This window comes from Suncus etruscus, chromosome 1 (genome assembly GCF_024139225.1).
Source record: "Suncus etruscus isolate mSunEtr1 chromosome 1, mSunEtr1.pri.cur, whole genome shotgun sequence".
NCBI classification, from domain to species: domain Eukaryota; kingdom Metazoa; phylum Chordata; class Mammalia; order Eulipotyphla; family Soricidae; genus Suncus; species Suncus etruscus.
This window is the reverse complement of record NC_064848.1, coordinates 167,897,489-167,911,269: the sequence shown is the minus strand read 5'-3', so window position 1 is coordinate 167,911,269 and position 13,781 is coordinate 167,897,489.

Genomic DNA, 13,781 nt, shown 5'->3' with positions numbered 1-13,781 from the left:
ATGGTCCCATAGTTTGATCTCTAGCACTGTGGAAAATGTGCCCCAAATCCATAAACTGGGCAAAGATTTCCTGAGGCAAGAAAAGTGTCTTCCAAACTAGACTTTCCACAGGGAACTAATACTCCCAACAGAAAGGGGTTCCCCACTGCCTGCAAAGCCATGGGTCTGATAGGGGTTTGGTTGTGGGTGTTGATCATTCTCTCCCTATAAGTTTAAGGACTGACTTAGTAAGTAGTCCCTTATCCAGGGGTCGTCATTCTCCCTCCAAGTCCCTTCACTCAGCTTGTCACTTCCCTGGGGTCCCAGATTCCTAGCCGACTCCTAGTTCCAACTAATATGGAGGGGTGTCATCAGCACTCTAGGGATCCTCTTGGGGCTAAGGTTCATTCCTTTCTGCAGAGATGGATGCTTGTCCCTGGGAATGCTGACAATGCTTCTTCCTGAGCAGCATGCCTTCCTCGTGATTGAAATGTGTTCCCATCGTGATGAGGCCAGCTCTGGGGATGGGGGGGGGGCTGTGGGTCACCCCCTCCCTGCTGAACCAGGAGGCTCTCTTCATCTGAGGAAGATAGATGACGTTATTCCAAACCAGGATGATGCAACAAGGTCAGAGTGGAGTGTTTGATTGGAACGTCAGGGCCGGCCAGCTCTGCGGGAAGTGATTGATTCCTGAGTCCTGCTTGTCAAAGCTGCAGCCCAGGCAGAAGACAGGGTGCCTGGAAGTGGCTCTGGGGAACTCAGCATGGTGGAACTCAGCTGATGTATCCACCTCTGCAGGGAGGACACCCAAAAGCCTGCTACATCTGCAATGGGAAGCTGAGATAGAGAGGGTCACTTGGTTGCAGATATTATTGGGATGAGGACTGAGGAACTCTAACCTCTAGCCTTCAGTTCTGGCCAACCACTCTGCTGCCCTCTGATCTCCCTTCTGAGTCTGGAGCAATCCTAGTTCCCAGTTGTGTTGAACAGAAGAGGGTTATAGAAGGGGTAATGGTTCCATAGAACCTAACCCACCTCCCTTCACACCTCTCCGAGTCTCCTAAAGACTGCCAGTGTGGCAAAAAAGGTTAAAGTGACTGTCCAGGCTAGTCAGGAAACTGCTCATAAGATTTAAAGACCCAGAGGTCAAGCTCATGAGGAACAAACTGTTGCAGGGAACTGGGCTTGGTGCCACTCATTAGCAGCTCCTGTGCTGTCCCATGCTGGTTCTTACCTAGAGGAATAGCCAGGAGTGGGCTGCAGGCAGGGCCTGTCCTATCTGCTTCGTGTCTTAGAAAGCTGACTGTGGGTAGGGCCGGATGGAAGGAGGCCAAGGCGAGGGATCCATGAGGTGTTCTTGCATATAAATAGCTCTGGGGAATGTGCTCACTATCCTTGCCTGGGTGTAGGAGGGAGCTGAGGGAAAGTGTAAGCTGGGGAGGTGACCAGCACAGAGGGAGGTGACATGTGGGCTCAGGGTAACATGGCACCACAGGAGAGGGGCTGAGGAGGTGGAATGGAAGGTGTGAGGTCTTGATCTGCGGTCTGGGATAATGGGAGGGGAAGGTGGCATTGGAGGTCTGAGCTGGCTATGGGTAGAGTGGAATCCTTGGGAGTGAGGTGGAAAGGAGATGCCATCTCTCATGTGCACCAGCTATTTTAGACCTCAGCCTCAGAAGGCAGTTCCAGGGCACAACATTGTGGTATTGTGAACATGGCCATCATGATTTTCACCACTAATATCCCATCTCACTGTCACCACAACTTCATCATCATTATCACTTCCCACGATCACTTCCCACGACCACCGTCATCACCCTCAGCTATTGCTCTTATCCTAATCATTCCAGCATCCTCACCACCACGATCACTGATCTCACTACCATCACACATTATCATCATCATTCCCACCATCATGCCTTTACTCTCACCTCCACCATCACACTACCATACTTTCACTACCATCCCATCATCCCCCCACTATCATCCCACCATAACCTGTCACTCTCATACATAACCCATCACTATCAGACTGTCACTACCACCATCACACCATCTCTATCACATCATCACTAACATAGCTCTCACTACCGTCCTACCATTAATTACCATGATCCCCCCATCATAGCTTTCATCACTTCCATCACTGTCATCATAGCACATCCCACTCTGACAATCATCCCCGTAATCCCTTTCACTAGTGTCATCATTATAATGACTTTCATCACCAACCATTCTCACTATCACCACCGCCATTATCAACCTCATCACCATTATCACTCTCACCACCATTGCTCCTAACACCATCACACCACTACCAGCATTTCTACCTTATGCTCTCCCTCAGAGTCCTCAGCATCCCTAGTCTTTATCCTGCCTGATGCTTTACCATTGACTCCAGTGCCTTTACATGCCCTACCAAGAAATGAACCTAAGTTTTGTGAAGCAGAAAGAGTAGCTGTGATAATCTCCACTGCTCCAAACTGACATTCATAGATGGTAAGTGGCAAGCCCAGGGTCAAATAGCACTCTCATGGACAAGCTATTACTAGAATCGAGTTTTTGTCCACTGGCCCAAAGCACTTCCTACTTCATCCAATCTTGGCACACGTGGTGGGAGGAGGGACACCATCTCTCTTTCCTGCCACTGCTCCTTCTCCTTCTCATTAACATGAAGGAGCAAGAGCAACTCCAGCTTTGATTAAAGCAGAGAGGCTTTAGTGCAAGCCTCTGTACATGCCCAGGGGCACCTTCCTCTCCTTTGTGGGGCTCATTTCCTCATTTGCACAAGTACAGGTTTGAGCCAGAGGAAGTCTAAAGACTGTGATGGTGCCACAAAAAAAGATCATAGAGTCAGAGAAAAAGACAGCAAAGCAAAAACTGAGATACACAGAGACCAACAAAGACACCCACGGAGGCCTGGGGAGATCTTGCTAAAGGACTCATTAAGATCTGGGAAGCTATAAAGAGAAACAGACCCAGAGAAAAGCAGAAACAGGCCTGAGAGCTGGTCAGAGGTGATGTAAGAGGCTAGAGCCCAGGAGGAAGGGGAAGTCTTTGGGCAGGAGGAAGGGAATGTGCTTAGGATGTGGGTCTGTTAGTAGCAGGCATGAGACCTGTCTGCAGAGGGGCTGGTGCAGTGCTGAAAGGTTGGCAAAGAGCCGGGGCTGTATAGGCAGAACCTGATCTGTGTATTTGTGTGAGTGGCTATTCCATAAACTGAGTGATGGGTTTAGAGGCTGCTGCTGGGACCTCAGGAGAGCCATCAGGGCTGGAATTTCTCCTGCTAGTCAACACACCACAACGAGAGTGACTTCTGAGATCATTGCTTCTAGCTTTGGCACAGAAAGGGCAGCATAATGGCCCATGATGGCAATGGGGTTCATTTAAGGCTGTGCTCTTAGAGGAGCAGGATGGGAGGTACAGGGACTGCCACTTTCAAAGAGTGAGAATAGCTTTTCTTTTCCCCAAAGCTCCATTGTTAACTCCTCTAAACCATTGTATGGAAGTTAGACTCTGCACATCTTATGATCATGAGCAAGACCCTGGCCCTTTAATGAAGAAAGGGGATGATAGGATATGCTCATGTGGATTGGGCTATCTTTGGGACCAGCTTCCCAGGTTATTCTCAGGCCCTAAATTCCTGCATTATGGGCAGTGGGGCCAGAGTTGCCTGCCCACAAGTGTTCCAGCAGGCTGGAGCCTGCCAAGTGTGCAGTGGGGCCATTCTTTTCATCTTTCCATCCATTTAAGCCAGCAATCCAGAATTATCACATCCCTTTCTAGAGCCATCTATGATTTCCTGTTGCCATCAGAGCTTGGACCAATTCCTCCCCAAGGCCCTAAGGAACAACCATATTCTAGGCCTACATTGGTTGCTCACCTACCCTGGCCTATCTCCATTTTATTTTCCTAAAATCCCACCCAAGAGACATCCATAGGACCTGCACCCATTAGATTTTAGGTAAATATTAGGGCACTCCCAAGCTGTAAGGAGCTAGTGGTTTGTACAGCAGTGTCAAGTGTGCAGAGTCCAGAAAGAGAAAAGGGCAGAAATAGTGGCATAATGGGAGAGAACTTGCCTCCTACATGGAAGGAATTTGATTCCTGGCACTGTAAAAACCCCCAAAATAACTGAAAATAAGAAAAAGTCTAAGGAGACTAAGCAGAGTTGAAGCTTTGGGGTCCTGGGAAGCAGAGTAAGAGGAGGTCAGAGAAGAAATTGGGCAATATGGGGAAGCTACAATCTGGGAGCTTGGCTGGATCTGGACTCCATTGCTGAGGGTTTCTAACTCCCAGATGAGGTTATAGCATCATAATTCCTACCTGTACAACTCTTGGAGGAAGGGAGAGGTGCTACCCACCCCACCTTCTGCTCCCTTTGTGCTAAGCTTTATTTTCCCTTCTTCACAGCTTAAAGTCAGCCCCAGAGGGCTGATGTCTGTCTGACAGTACCTGCTGGGGAAAGGCCCTGCATTTCCCTCTGCCTGGAGGTACTTCCCAACTGTTTCCTACACATCCAGGCTCATTCTGATCACCTGACTCCTTCCCACCTCACTGCCAAGTCTTTCCCTCCTTCTCTGCCCCTAGGTGTCCCACAATTGCTCCACTGTGCCCATTCCCTGCTCTTCCTGCTTCCTGTGAGAACTGCCAGGCTTGAGCCCATGTCTTTTATCTCAGATGCCCACTCCTGGCACTCAGCCTGGCTTGCGGGCAGCACTCATGTGTTGAACTAATGAACAGCTTCAAAAATCCCTGCATTGGCATCAAGCACATGGGAGGAAGACCTGACTGGAGTGGGCTGGACATCCACAGGGAGGTTTTTCAGTTTGAATGCAGACAATCTGTGAACCTGGATGTTGAAGGAAACCCATAGGACTGACACAGGTCTGGATCGGAAGACTCTGAGTGTCTTATCCTTAAGGGTGTGGCTGAAATCATGGGGCATAGATGTATGTTTGGGGAGAAAGAACTGAAAAAAATGAGGAAGCAAAATGGGTTGGAATGAGCTGGAGCTACCCAGAGAGCCCTGGTTTCCTGTCTTTTGGGGGAGAGAGATGCATAAACACAACATCCTTCATGACACCATCTTTAGGTTTCAGAGGTGACTGTGTTCTTATGGAGCAGGCAGATGGGCTTCAATTTCCTTGAGGTCACCTCCGTCTCCCCACTGCTGTATACACCACAAGTAAGGTAGGTCCAGTTCTAACAGGAGGCCAGCTGAGTTAGGCTGAGACTACAGAAAATAGATGCCCACAGGATGCAGATAAGTGAATGGGGACAGACTGAGGAGGGTTGGACCAGCCTCAGAGGCTGGGACAAAGAGAGCAGGTCTCTTCAGGCCTGTAACCACAGAAATAATGCCACCATTATGGGGTGCCATCTGAGCAGCATCATAGAGGTTTTCCCGCTTGACACCCCTCTTAGTGTAAGCTCACCCTGTTTGATAGATGAGAAGTAGAGGCACATAGAGTACAGGACTGGACTGTTCTATAGGAGAATAGTCAGGAGCAGGGATAGCCCTAAAACTCCACAACCTGTGCTTGCTGATGACTTGCACAGGGAAGGAAAGTTCCTAGGTCTGGGCACTTGCACCTGGGAGGGGTGGCTGTGTGGCTGTGGTTAATAATGTCTTGTCAGGCTGGAGAGATAGCAAAGTGGTGTTTACCTTGCAAGCAGCCGATCTAGGACCTAAGGTGGTTGGTTTGAATCCTGGTGTCCAATATGGTCTCCTGTGTCTGCCAGGGGCTATTTCTGAGCAGATAGCCAGGAATAACCACTGAGCACCGCCAGGTGTGGCCCAAAAACCAAAAAAAAATAGTGTCTTGTCATAAGGGTGACAAGCCCTCTTGACATGAGGGCTTCCCACCAGTACAGTACACTGAGTGATGTCTAGCTGTCCTTTTCACCTGTCCTTTCTACATATGACAGAGGCTCTTTCTTGGTGATGCTCATGCCAGTTCTGACTCTAACTTGTGTGCAGAAGTCACAACTATTACTTTCAGGGCAAGCTTTTCTTTCAGTGCTCTTATCTTTTAGGACAAGTTAATGGCCACAGGTGAAACATTAGCATCACCAACATCCTTACCTGTAGAAGAGCCCCTGCTGACAGAAGGATTCTCCTGAGTGGACAAGGTTTTCGATTCCAACCTCTGAGATAGGCACACTATTTTACTGCATCCTATGGCAGTTCATAAAGATGGCTGAGGTCAACTTTTTCCTCATCACTAGATCAAGGCAATAGGATTGTCTACTTTTAGGCCCTTCTGTTCCCCAGGACTTCTCTTCCTATGCACTTTCTCCAAAGACCTTGGGGTAGTTGAAGTTTCTCCATAATTAAAGTGAGATTCTGCTGCTGCTTTGAATGTAATCTCTGGTTTCCACCTAAGTTCCTGACACAGTCATCCATGTCTGTGTTTGTTTTATCATTTGCAAAGATTGTGCATGCTCAGGAACAATTACCTGGTCCCTTTAAGGGAGCCAGATATCTCCACAGCACAGAAGGGAGATAGCTGGGAGGTAGAGTGTCTAGGCACTTGTTAGGAGGATGGTGCTTCTGAGTCACAGATTTGTAAATGGAATCAAGTGTCTTGGCTCCAGTCTTGAGTTTCCCACTCATTGGGCCAAGATTCCAGGGAAGAAAAACAACCTAGAGAAGAAAATTTAGCAGTGAAAGAAAGATACCTGATAAAGAGGACTGAAGTCATAGGGAGAATCCTGTTATCACTCAAGGGTTCATGAGGAAGTTGACGAGGAAGGGCATAGTTAAGGAAGGAAGCTGTGTCCATGGAGCTCTTGGTTCTGGTGTCAAATCTGGAGCCTACTTTCTCCCTTACTGCATAACTCAGGGCAAGTGATTTAACCATTTTGTGCCTCAATTTACTCAATTGTCAGGATGAATTAGTCTTTTCTCCTAAGGTTGTGTGGGAACCAAATGAAATCACACATCAGGTCAAGACTTAGAATGGCCCCAGATTCTTGTAAGTACAAAGTGAGTATCTGCTATGACTTCATCATTGTCACTATTATCTTGTGACTTTGCATGAGTCACTTCCATTCTTTGGACCTCAACATCCTGATTTAGGAGATAGGGACAGTCAATAAATATATCTGATAATGATTGCAGGAATTGATTACTATCATGTACTAAGTTCATAGTCTCATTTACAATATCACATGCCCCTGCCCCAAGATCAGTAGCAGAGGGTTCTAGGTTTTTTGAAGAATCTCCATATTGTTTTCCACAAAGGCTGGACTAGACAACATTCTCACTAGCAGTGAATGAGAGTTCCTTTCTCTCCACATCCATGCCAGCACTGATTGTTCATGGGTTTTTTTGTGATGTGTGTCAGTCTTTGTGGCATGAGATGGTACCTTATTGTTGTTTTGATTTGCATCTCCTTATGATTAATGAGTAGAACATTTTTATGTGTCTTTTGGTCATATCTTTGCAGAAGTGTCTGTTCATTTCTTCTCCCCACTTTTTGATGGGGTTAGATTTTTTTCTTGTTAAGTTCTGTCAGTATCTTGTATATCTTAGATATTGGTCCCTTATCTGATGGGTGTTGGATAAATAAGTTATCTCATTCTGTGGGTGGCCTTTGTATCCTAGTCACTATTTCCGGTGAGGTGCAAAGCTACTCAGCTTAATATAGTCCCATCTGTTTATCTCTGCTTTCACTTGTTTAGACAGACTCACTGTTTAAGTATGTCTCCTGCACAAGTGTAAACTGATTGCATGTGCCTGTTATTGTGCAAGCTGTCTGGACACTATGGATTTGGGGTGACCTGTCTGATCACTGTGGATTTCTTTGTAATGATATGTTTTCTATGTATGCTTGTGTGTATATGATTATACCTCCATATACAGGATATTGGTGTGTATGTATGCGATTAGGTTGTGTGTGTGTGTGTCAGATGCACAAATGGCTGGCCTTTGTGCATGTTTTGTGTGTGTTTAGATCTCTATATGAGAGACACTGATGTGTATGTAGGATTAGGTCTCCGTGTGTATGTGCATTTGTACATGTACACATATGTGTGTGAGATGGAATCTCCATATGCTGGAGTCTGGTGTGTATGTAGGCACTGTGCATCCTTTCTGCAAGGCAGAAGGCCGGTGTAGCGTGGGTTTGGGGAGCTGTGAGTTAGAGGTTTAAACAGGCTTCCTGGCTGGCCTAGGTCCAGCACTCCCCTACCAGCCTCTGCAAACACTGCCTAGCAGACGGGCTGAGTTTTGAGACATGTGGAAACAGCCCTCTAAATATTTACCCGCCAGCCTGGTGGAGTGGCCTGCTTCCTTTCCCGGCCTTGCCTCCACACATAGAGCCCCGAGAGAGCTCTAATAGTCCATCTCTACCCTCCCTGGGAACTCAGTCCAGGGCCATCACTGCCTTCCAGGAGCAAGCATGAAAGGCTGAAAGCAACCCAGACTCCTCCCTGCCTTCACATTCACTTCCCTGTGCATTCCTCTTTCCATTTTGTTAGGTACCCCGGCCAGCCTCTGAGCTTCCCCCTTTACACTGTCTCCCACTTCCATTTCTGTGTTCCCATTGCCTGTACTCAGTCCTCAATCCTGCCTATATTTACATATATTCAGGCTCTTCTTCAATCCTGCCAGTTCTAGATGCTTTTTATACATTCACAGGAAGACCCTGAGGGCAATCCCCCCCTTTTTCAGGGCTAAGAGGCCCTAATGTAGCCAATACAGAGCTCTGTCCATGGTCCTGAATCTTCAGCTTTCCAAGACCTCCCCCCGCTCACAAACCCCCACTATCCCCAGGACCCTGGTGAAAACTCTTATCTAGAAATATCAAGAATTCTGAAAGGGGTAAAAGGAGCCAGAATTGCAGCAAGGTTGTCAGTGCATATGTGTGTATGTGTACAGGGTAACTCTCGTCAAGAGATAAGAGAGACAAAGATAGAGCAGCAGGCAGATAGGAGAAGCCACTGGGAAATCAGAAATGCTGAGAAATTTCCGGGGAGGAGGTAGGGCTTTTGTTTTGACACCACTTTCAAATAACCCTGCTACTAAGAAGGCATATTATTTTCCTCTGGGAAGATGGGGGAGTACATGCCCCCTGATTCTCTGTGCTAGAACAACTAATTAAGGGCAACCCTCAGATATTGTGGTTCCCCGCTGAGGCTGAGATTCATTTAAAAGAGATGCTGGCATAATCTGGGGCTCAGATTTGGGATCCGTGGTGAATTCCCCAGTGTTCCCCTTAATCCAGGGCTGCCATCAAGACTAGCTAATCCCTTTTCTCCCCCACTTGCCCCAGCTGAGCAGCATATTTAATACCAAGCTCATCTGTAGGGCATAGCTGGGAGAGGGCAGACCCTCTCTGCTTTCTGTTTGAACTTGTAGGACCTTCAGGTATGTCAAAGGCCCCCTCTCCTCTCCTCCCAGCTTGGCTATTTCCTCCCATCTACCCAGGTAGCCCCCACCTGCTGATATTTTAGGCACCTTCCAGATTCTGGGTTATTCTGTTTGGTACAGAGCTCACAATGAGGCGGTGGCTATTCCCCCAGGACAGGTGGCAAGAAAGACCCAGTGGGATAAATCACTTGTAGGAGACCCCATAGCTGGGCAGGGTGGGAGGGTGGTCTGGAGTTTGGGCAGTGGGAGAGTTGGGGGTGCCCCGCTTTCCTCTGCTGAAGCTTCCAGAATGACTCTGTGTGATGGTGAGGCCAAATAGCTTCTCCTTTCAGGACATCTCACACTTGCAAGAATTCTGGAATCTACTTTAGCCTAGAAACTCCTTCCTGTGTCCCAAGCAAAGCAGGGGGAATCAGGAAAGTAAAGTGAGGGAGGTGGCTGCAGCAACCAGATCTGGACAGGCGGGGTGGGTTCAGCCAACCGAGAAATGCCATGGCCTCCGGCTGCAGGCACCCTGCCCCTGCCCACAGCAACCAAGCCCGCTTGGCAGGGTGGGAGCCCAGCTAATGGCCATGTTTATAGCTCAAAGCATTATTAGCTCTTAGGAGTGCTCAGCCCTCACTTGTTGTCAGCAGCTGAGCTTATTGATTGAGTGACTTGATGTTTTTGCCTATTAAGTGGCTGGAATGTCTGCAGATTTGGGCCAGCCACGGCTGGGGGGAAGAATGTGTGAGTCAGGGGGTGGCCATCTTTCTGTGAACACATTCCAGCCTTGCTCATTTGTGTGGTCATATATGCAGGGGTTCTGGAACCTGTGTGCCTGTTTGCTGGGGTTTCTGAGTGCACTTTCTGGAGAAGGAACACAGACTATTCACAGCCAATAGTTGCTCAGCAGCCCTGGGGAGCACTGGCATTTGGATTTGGGAGGCCAAACTTTGAATCCTGGCTTTATCTTTCTGAGCTCTGAGATTGAGCAAATCCCTCACCATCTCTAAACCCAGGATTCCATTGCTGGAAGATGAAGATTAAAACTATACCTGCTCTGCCTACCTTTGAGACAGAGAGAATAAAGCACAGCAGTTTGTAGACTAGAGAGAACTGTGCCCTCATCAGGGACTGTGACTCATCACTAGTGTGGGCTGAGCTGGGATGGTGTAATTAGGTTTCTTTTTAGGAGACAGATGGGTGGAGTGGAAAATGAACAAGAAGGGGCATCCTTGGGACCTGTTGGAAATTCCAACTCTGTGTGTGGGACCAGGCTCCTTTATAGCTCCTGATTTAAAAGATGACAGATATTGGGCATGGGGAGGCCTGGGTTCCCCATCTGACTCTAAATGGCACAGTGCTGTGCAGTCACAGAAAAATTGCTATCCATCTTTGAGCTTTCCCTTTGATTTATCTAGAATGATTCTAAACTCAATGATCTCTCAGGACCTTACCTCCCACCTTTGCCTTTCTGTGCATCTAGGCATCACTGAGTTGTGTCCTTGCACTTGAGTAGACCTAGGTGAGACATTGGGAGTCCTCTGACTGTCTTAGATTTGACATTAATGAATATTCGAATATTTCTGGAGCTTGAGATTTTGTTCACTGGATCCTTTGCAAGTGTTCCCGTGTGTGTCCACAGAGACCAAATGCCCCTGAGCTGCTTTGGCAAGGATCCACCTCCCATTCCCCCAGTGCCTGAGTATACACAGCCAGCCCACTCAGCTCCTTGTGCTGGCAGTAGGGCTGTGAGACATCAGCCTCCCTGGACTCCAGAAGCTAATGGGGAAAGCCCGTTTTAATAGCTGATAACAAGATGGGCCCATTAAAAGAACAAATTAACTGCAAACCCAGAGATTACTTCTTTTTTGCTGCTCAAGAGCTGTGCAATGTTACCTTCATTTGTTAAGTGAGGGCTCCCACCCTGTGTGTCCTCATGCAGGACTTCCCACTGTCCCACCCCCTTTCTTACAAAAGTCCTTTGGGCCCCAGTCAATGGCTTATTCTTGGTACAGCTATCTTCTCTATGAAAGCTTCCTCTCTTATTGCTCCTCCCTGGAAAGTGGTGGCATGGGGTGAGGGCTGGAGAGAAGGTAAAGCATAGTAGCCCAGAACCCCAACTTTCTTGTCTGGATTTCCTAGGAATGTCTGCAGACCAATGCTGCTCACTTTTTCTCCCAAGCAGCTCTGCCTTCAGGTTGAGGAACACCTAAGCAACAAGCTCAGGCCACTGCAGAGCTGGCATTTTCAGCCCCACCATGGGGAGGCAGGTTTCACCAAAGCCCCTTGCAGTTAGAGCCATGTCTGGATTTGGGGCCACCCAGGAGCCTGAATATTCTCTCTAAAGTGTCTATTTTGAGTCAGAACTGCTGCAGTTCACTTTCAGCACAGCTATTAAAGCCCCACCATTTTCAATGAGCCACTGCCTACTCCCACCTCAGGCAGGGCTCCATGCCCAGGATGCTTGAATGAAGGACCTGATCTAGATGCTTCTGGAAGGCTGACCCCAGTTTGGACACTAGAGGATTCAGAGCTCAGTCATGTAGGGAGTCATGAGCAGAAGGTAGTGTGGTAGGCTGGAGAAAAGGCCTGGGAGCAGGTTCTCCTGGCTCTGGAGGGAATAGGAGAGGGAGCACCTCCATCTGCTCACAGTCCTGAGAATTGCCAATGGAACTGGCTTCTGCCTTTTGCTGACCCTGCAGACCACGTCTCACTGCGTAGCTGCATCCCTCTATTACTCTGACCTGCTCCTCAGGGACCTTTATCTTCCTAGGCTGGGATCACTGCAGCCACCTCTGCTGCCTCTTCTCTCTGTGCCTGGCCCCAAGCTCTCCACCTCTAATCCATTCTCCATACAGCAGCCCGAGTGATCTTTCTAAAGTGCTATTCTGGTCATGTCATCCGGCTTAAAACCCTTCCATAACTTCCCTTTGCCCTGAGGATAAAACCAGACTCTTTAGCATGCTCACACAGTGCTTCAGGTCCACCCCATCCCTCCCTCCCAACTCCCCTTCCAGCTTCAGTTTTTCTCAGCATCCTTGAGCCAGTCCCATCTCTCTCTGCCTGCCACAGTCTGGCTGCCTCTCTCACTTGGCAGATGTTGCTCCTTTGATTTGGAGCACTGTTCTCTATTCTCAGGCCCTATCCCCTGCTTCAATAATCCCCCACTACCCATCACCCAATGGTCTTCATGACTCAGCATCCTGAAATCTCCGGGAAGTTTTTGTCAATCCTGGCCGGGCTCCTTCAGGTGCTTTCTGGGTAGGAACAGGAAGGAATCTCACAGCCTAAAGTCTTTTCTCCCTTATAAGTAGTAGGATCTTATTCATATAGGTTGCCCCAATTTCAGCAGGGTCTCAAAGTGGGAAAAAAAGCATCCAAATGAATAAATAAATAAATGAATGTGGAAGAATTCATTTCTATCTGTGCATTGGTTTTTTATACAACAAATCCTTGCTATGTTTTCCTAGAAACCAGGGGCTGGGCACATAGGGCCAGCAGGACCTTCTTCAGCCTGCTCTGGGGACCCGTGCTGGAAAGCTGTCATTTTACAATAACTAAGGTTTGGGACCTTAGGCATTTTCTGTGCCTGTCCAAGAGAAAAATGCTTTGGTGTTAAGAAAGTAAAGCAGAACTAAGGGCTGGAGTTGGAGCTGAGGCCAGGCCAGGGCCCTCTAGCCCCCTAGGGTCACCGCCCCACTCCGAGCTATCTCAGCCTTCAAAGGAGACTATGCCATTCCAGGACCACCCATGTGCATGTTCCCCCCTCTTCTTCCTCAGCCAGTCCCTTTCCAACCAGGCAGCTTAACTTAGGCCTCCCGGTTGGGCTTTTAATTTGGATTTATTGCCGGCCGTGATTGTATGTTAAACAAACTCCAGGCGATTATTAAAAACATGATTATCACAGTTTATTGTCTCACTAGGTCCTCAGTGGGGGTTCTGGTGAAGAGAAGTGGCCAAGCTTCTCGGATCCAGTGAGAGGGGTGTGAAGACCCTGACAGGCTCCCCACCCCTCATTTCTGTCCTTATCACACTTCTGAATGGAGTTGGTGACTATGAGGGCAAGAGTTCTTCTAACAGAAACCCCTATCAGGCACAGTGATAAATTCTGAGCAATGACCAGGCATGTGTGAGGCCTAGAACCTCTTTGACTTTGGACTTCTTGGGCCTTAGTTTCCTCTTCTGACCACTGGAGAGTGGGAATAGATGAAGCCAAGTGCCCACTGGGGCCAAGGGACTTTTTGGTGTTCTGTAGAAAGACTCCAGCCAGTAGCATCTAGAAAGCACAGCCAAACCAGAATTTTCCCTCATCCTGGGCAGGCTCTGAAGATCCCTCTTCCTCATCAGACTCATCCAGGCCAGACCTGGTGCTTTGACAAATGGGGCTGGCACACTGTGAGTTTATTTGGGCAGGGGCATGGGCCTGCCTCCCTCAACA